Genomic DNA, 7761 nt, shown 5'->3' on the forward strand with positions numbered 1-7761 from the left:
GTTGACCGTTACATATTCTTCATTTCTGACCTCTTGGCAAGGACTGTAGGCAGGTATAACATCCCTGTTCTGTTTATTTGTTGACTTAAAGGTTTCACACACAGTAGGGCTTTACAGAAATTGGAGTTCATAAAAGGAAGTAAAAACCAGAACAACATAAAGCACATCAACAACTCAAGAGAGATAGTGTTTGTGTTTGTGTCTAAGCCAAGTGCATGTCAGGGACGTGAGAGCAACAGGAAACATCAGGGCCAGCCACAGGACATGTAAGCAAGAAACAGACTGCAGCTGAGAGTAAAGGTACATTTGGTTTTAGACTGCGCTGGATGTATTAGTGTCAAGCTTAATGAGACCAAGTTCCTGATCTCTTACGAGAGTATGACGTATGTTCAGAGGCAAAAGCTAGTTAGCTCCCAACTATTTCCTTGTGAGTGACATAATCATAGGAGAGGAGGCTGAAAATTGGAAGCCTAAAATGGGCAGTTATAGTTTTATCTGCACTGAAGAGAGGAAATTGTCTATTATCCATTGTTTATTGTATTGTCTGTAATGGAGAGCTGAGTGCTGAGGGGCACTAGAACAGACCTTATCATATATGCAGGAATGAAAGCTAAAAATATGAAAGTAATTCAGAGCAATGTTAGGATATCAAGACTATCTAAATCAAAGAGAAGATGCCATTAGTCCTGGCTTTCAAAAAAAAGTACCGACATCCAAGCTGACATCTCATTTAGAATGAGAAACTGTGTGATTGGTGATGGTGCAGTGGATAAGACACATGCCTTTGGTGTGAGAGACCTGAGTTTGATTTCCACTGAATCCCACTGAGCAAACCACTCAACCTGTGGACAATAGGAGTGAGACCTCTGACATGTATTGTTGTAAGGACAAAAGCATCGGCTGAATAATTAAATGAAAGGGGAAAAGCTCCGATATACAGTATCTGATTTGTTGCCTAATAGCACAGAAGTGCCTGAAAAACAGTGATGCCTCTGTTTGCCAAAGTCAGTAAGTAAAGTCACATTTAATGGATACAGTGTTAATGCACAGCATCTTTAACCCCCACACAACCAACTGCCTTAAGTTGTTGACATGAGAATCTTTCCAGTCCATTATCCATACCATGTGGCTTGAACACACAACATAAAACATCCAGTCAGGTTGAAAGTAGGTGCAGCTGTACTGGAAATGGCACGTGCATGTGATCTCACAAAACTCTATGTAACAATAAGAATCATAAAGGCCCTGAGAGGTGCAGCAAAACTGACAGGGAGATGCCAGTCAAGCACAGTCTCTACACACCCACAGAGTTCTGAGAAGAGGTCTGATCAGGCAACACAAGTGAAAACATCAGTTAGTTTGGACCCTGCTGTAGGGGATTTAAGTTTTAAAGCAGGGTTTAGAAACCTCAAGACAGCTCAGAATAAATTCCAAATGAACATTGGTTTTAGGAAAGAGGCAATTAATGCTGATAGGGCCACAGATCCTTTTATCTTTATATCCTTTTTAATAGTTTTATATGGCTGTTTTTATGCTTCAGATTGGATTTGGGCAGCATGTTCATTTTATACCGTTGGGCAGTTAGTAAATCATCATTTCAAATAAAAAAGTGTTGGGAATGTTTTACTGTTATCTGATGTTGTATACTCGTATACTAACATCATGTATACTGATTAATTGATTAATTGATAAAGAAAACAGTGTTTGGTTGCAGCCCTGGACGCAGTACTATGTCAAATGTATTTAATTCAATAGAATCTCCGTGTGAGATTGTCCGCTCATCTAATGTAATTAAAGGTTTCAGGTTAATTGTTCCCAGCTCTCAGCTCTTCTGAGTTCTGCCATATAATGTTCCTATCATGTGATTTCCAGCCTTGATCATTAATAATAATATTTTAATGTAAGAAAAAAAATCTAAAACACAGAGGGATATTTCCAGAAAACCATTCTTTGATGGCAAACACTTCCTTTCAGTGTGAATTTACTGTCCTGATTTGTGAAACACTGATTTCAGGCGACTGCCGTTGTTGTCTGAACAAGCATGTCACTACCTGTTAATGTCAGGACTTGATAGCCAGGGAAAAAAAGTTCTCTATACTCGTAATCTCTGTGCTGTGAAATGTCACAACCTGTAAAGAACAGTGTAGACTAAAGCTCATAATCCTAGTGCCATTTTTTTTGATCCACTGCGATCAGAGGACACAGCCACTAAGTTGTCCTTATATCTGTCCCATCCTACCTGCTCAGATTTGTGCAAGAACAAGAAACTGTGAAAGTTTCTGGAAGAAGCAGTGACCCCCACAACCTCTTTACATACTCTCATTACTCTTATTTAATATAATTCTTACATTACAGTTCTGACGGAAGGATGGCAAACATCACTAATCTGAAGAGTCATTAAATACCAAATTCAGCCTCAGGAAGATGAATGTGTCTCTCTCCTCGTCTCACTCCTGTTCCAGTCGAGGTCAGTTTCTCCTTTACTGTCCATTTCTGTACGCCCGGCCACCAACCATAATTCTGATTCTTTCACTCTAGCTTTAATTAGCAATGTTTCAATTTTTAATAACCCCCTACTCACTGTGTCGTGATATCCCTCATTCCCATTTGGAAGTGCGGATTAAATTCAGCCACAGGCAGTGGTTAACACAGAGGGAGATTCATTCCAATGATAAGGAACACGGAAAGGGATTGCAAAGGCACATGGACAAATACCACCCTCTGCTATAGTTACCAGAGGAAAACTTGCTTTCGATATTCCCCTCACAGACTGTGTTCTCCATGCCCTCCATGGATATTTTAATTAACACATGCCTTTGGCACACAACTGCACTCTATATTCAATTTTGGGGAGAAATATCCAGCAGTAGAGTATACTGTTGACCCACTGGTACGTAAGTCACATATTGTAAATCATAGAGATGTGGTTCCTTTTCATACTGTCAACTGTCAAAAAGATACCGCTGGTGTTATTCTGTATTTACAAATTGCATAAAAAGACCAATCCTATGAAAAGTCCAAAACCATCAGTGCATTCTTACATACTTACTATACAGACATGAGAGTCTGTATGGCATCAATCTTCATCTGCCTCTCTGTGGATCATCAATTTCCCAAAATGTCAAATTATTCATCTACTACTTTCTTACTTCCCTACCCTGTCTGCAGGACTCAATCTCAAGCACATTAGTTCAATTGGGTAACAAATATACGCTTTCTTTTTTAATAAAGGCCTAATAATGTCCTACAATAGTTGGGCACCATAGGTTTACTTTGTTTTAGATGGAATAAATAGTACTAACGTTATTTTCAGCCATGGATTAATACACATTTGGTGCACTAGAGAGAATTTATGGCAGCAGGATGAGGATCGTACATAGGATTGATAAAGGAACCTGGATCCCAGTGCAAGAGGTGTGGCACATTGATGTGTTTTAATGGACAACAATGGCGATCTGTGGCACAGAGGAATGAGATATGTCAGGCTGTATATGATTATTATAGTATCAATTAATTGTTGGTTTTGGGGTTTTCATGGGATTTGTTGACAAAAGAACAACAAAAACAGATCACCAGTCACATACTTCAGAGCTCAAAGGCCATAAAAGAAATAAAAATGTCTTTAAAATGAAAATGAAAGTACAGTAATGTACATTTTCACTTTGCAGTTATAGAGGATAATTTGCATCCAAACTGATTGATTGCCATTGTACACATATTCTAATAGCCTGAATGATCCTAAAAGAAGTGATTATGCAGCGCTACCCTGTAGCTCTACCTCACCATTGATGCACTATATACTGTTTCTCTCATATGCAAATATTAGCAATGTCATAATTTTTAATTTGCATGATATATCTCCCATAAATTAACACTGAAGTGTAGAGTCATGTTTCCTTTTTGTCTTTCCTGAGAGTTTTCTTTGTATTAAAAAAGAAACAGAACTCAAAACCATAACAATGTGCTGTTAAAAATGCTGGTGTTTAAAAGCGTATCTTTGAAACATTTGAAACAGTGACAGTACCCAGCTTGAGTGCAAAATAATAAACTCTCATGTGTTACAAGTGTAACAAGGAAACTCCCAGGCCGTGTCAGAAGCTAAAATTAAAGACTGATAGTCCGTGAGAGAAAGCCCCCTGTTACAGCCCAAGGGCCTCCACTGACTCACGCTGAGATGTTGAAACTAATGGTGCTGGTACTCTGAGCAAGCAGACAGGCTGTAGGGAAACTATGGTGCAAGGAGTAGATCTAAATAATAGGTATTCTAGTGTGGTGTGAAATATTTACTGGATTAAGTTATTTGTAAAAAGAGAGATCACGCATTCACATTATTTTTCAACATGCTTTTACAAGGTCAAGACACATTATTATAAATTAATCTGTTTTATTTAGTAATTTTTGGGAGACTATGTTTACATAGAGTTAGTAATTATAATCTAAAAATCTTCATTACTACCCAAAAAACATTTGGAAATACCAAATTCAGTATTCTTGAGTGGAAAACACTATTTTGCCCTGTCCTGAAGAAGTGAGGGTTTTTTTTACATTTCAAAGTGTAAACACCCACCATGTGTAACTCAGTAATAGCATCAGCAGAATTCAGGGCAGCAGCAAAATTTTTGAGCTATAATTGAAGTCCCACAGATAAGTTCCTGTCCTGGTATTGGGATTTGAGATCTGCTTGCAGTGACCCAGTTAGCTCCATAAAGACGTTAGCCAGCTAAAGAAGCCCCACATATGCCACAGTACTTGGACAGAAGCCACTACAATTATCCAGACCATCATCACAATAAAATCTATTCACTCACACATCATTTGTGGCACGTTAGACACTCTTTTATCTGGGGAATGATTGTTAATTACTATTTACAGATCATATTGTGAGATTGTAGAGTGGGTAATTAGGGGTGGATGGTGATCATAATGTTGCCATTTAAATCTACATAACACAGCTTTCAAATCTGCTCTGGAGATTTAACTGATCACTGGTGGAAGCTTTGAATGTTTCTATTTTCAACCATTTCTGTGCTTTCGTTTTTCATCTTCTATGTGCCTGTTTCTCTCACTGTGCCTCCCCCTTTAACTTTTCTCTCCTAGCCTCCATTTCTCTCTGTCCCAGACGCCCTTTTCTCTCTTTGACAATGATATCATAATGAAGCATCCTAAGCCAGTAACAGTTGAGGAGTGATTAAAGCTCTTACTGGCCTCCACTCTGCAGAATATTTCCCATGAAACGGTCTGCAACCGCTCCTCTCCCTTATTTATCCTCGTATTGTATTTGCCAGATAGCTGGAAGTGAGGCTCGTCCTCCTGATGGCCGCTCTGTTCCCAGTTGAATTTGTGGCCTACATTTTTTTTGTGGTGCAGCGTTGGGCTGTGTGAGTGTGTTCCTTTATCAAACACAGTTTTTTTTCAGCGCACCCCTTTTGTTTCCTCTAACATTCACTGTTTTGTAGCTATGGACTTTCTTTCTGTCTGTATGTTCTTCCGTTCTTTCTGTTTTCTAATGTATGTGTCCAGCATTTAAGAGCTCATCATTGATTGCTTACCATTCAGCTCACAAGCACATGCCCTCGTAACCTTTGTAATAGAGCATACATGTGCAAAGATGCATGTTTGAGAAAAGCACAAACCCACAGACACATATATATACGCAAAGGTCACCTTCCCTGGCTTCATTAGAGGCTGCTTTATTATGGCTGACAGATGTGCCCATAAATCATAGGTCCCCTGGTGGAACGAGAAGATCCCAAACAAACTGACTGCTGAGAAAGGTGATAGAGATAGATTGAAAGAGAGACAGACAGAATACATATATATTTAATATACTGTAGCTATTGATAATGTCTTGAACAGTAGTTTTCTACCACTTAATCGTCAGCACAGTAAAATTAAATGCAGTTTGTAGTTCTCTTTATGCAACAAAGCAGAAAAAAATTACAAAAATCATAAAATGGTAAACAGAAATAAATGCTATTGCATGGAGCAGTGCTGAGGATGAATTTATCTTGAGAGGAAAATGAAATGTTAAAGCAGGCAGACGAACAGATTGCTGCTTCAAATTTCAAAATATCCAAAGTGTGTCCAGGAGATGATTCTGATAAAAAATCCAATCGAGCATCTTTGTATTAAGAGTCAGCCCGAGACAAAAATCCTTCCTGTGAAACTCATTACCTCTGACATGGGTGTCTCAGTCTGCATTGTCTGCATCACTGCAAAGTTAATCCTCTCTTTTCTACCTGAACCAACACAGAAATGAACTCTTGTAGGTCTGTGAAAGAAACACTTTCGATAGACATTACAGTTATGATTTAGAATAATTTCTATTTATGTGCAAAGCAAGGACTGAGTTTTGGTTAAGCATACATTTTTAACAGTGTTATCTTCTTTTAACCCATGCTACCCTGTTCCAGAATTTATCTAGATTATCGTAATCTCCTGGGCCGTAGCCAGGGTTTTATAACCACAGAGGTCATAACCCCGTATGAAACGCTCCCGTTTACTACGTTGCAGCAACACAAAGGAGGTTAACCGTACCTGCTAGCACATCGGCCATGAGGCACTGACTATGCATGGTCGACATGCATAAAGTCAGTGACTTAGGTTTATGTACTAAGATTTCTAATGGTTGTGGTAAGGGTAGGGGCTTCGGGGGGCTGTCAACACCTTTAACACAAACGTAGCTAGCTAGCACTTCATACAGCGTCTCACACAAACGCTTCCCGGAGCGTCTCATAGAGACACACCTGATGCTTCTCAAATAACTACGTTTTGTCACTTTTTCTGAAAGTGTTGGTATTGGACACTGGTGTGAGCATTTAACTCAAGTGCAGTCTCATGGAGTTGCTAGCATGGCATGTGTCGCATGTGCATATTATTTAGTCAGATAACTGTTCAGTTGTACTTTTTGAATACACTTTATGTATTAGGTAGGTCTAAATTCTGCTGGCCGAGTGTTGACAAGGACCAGAGGAAGATAACACATCACACATTACAAGTTTTAAAATCCTTACATTGGTTGTCATTTGTTGTATTGATTTTGAAATCCTTTTAAGTGTTTTAAAAGCGGATGTATTTTTATAACAACAAATAATAATGTATATAATCTAACAATGTACAATAACAGTGCATTTCAGTACACGTCCTACAACTTTACTGCTTTGGTTCACTTTCACTGTTTTCATTGTGTCATTTCGGACACAGCATACCCACTGTGGTCACTGTACTCTACCTGCTCAGACACAGTTAGCGACCAGCTGGTGAACATAGTGGAGCTTTTAGCAGCTAAAGACCCAGATATTTCCCTCAGGAGCTGGTAGAAGCCCCAAAAAAAAAGCTAAAAGAGAGTATTGAATATTGGACTTACTTGACTCCAAAAGAATGTTCATGCTGCTCCAAAACTGCTGGATGTGTGAAAAGCAACTGTTTGCTAACAAGTTCACTATATAAACATAAAAATTGCTGTTTCCGCTGCAGGTTTAAAGCAAGCGGCAACCTCTGGGGCTGAAAAATGAAGCCTCTGGCACAAGTCTTTTAGTTGTTTCCAAGAGCAGGACAGAAACTTTTTTGTTTTTATACCCAGAGCTGTTTGGAACAGTCAAAAAAAATGGTAACTGGTCAAGGCCTTTTGCTGATTTAATTCTGTTGACCATCAATACATTTTACGTAGTGTGAAGAGCTATAAATAAAACATTCAGTCATTAGTTTTTAAGATAATAAATTTGCTGCTTACAGCTGAGCAAAGCCCCTGACATAAAATAC

This window comes from Micropterus salmoides, unplaced genomic scaffold (genome assembly GCF_014851395.1).
Source record: "Micropterus salmoides isolate LMB-PRFRI ecotype aquatic unplaced genomic scaffold, ASM1485139v1 Ms_hic_scaffold_12, whole genome shotgun sequence".
NCBI classification, from domain to species: Eukaryota; Metazoa; Chordata; class Actinopteri; order Centrarchiformes; family Centrarchidae; genus Micropterus; species Micropterus salmoides.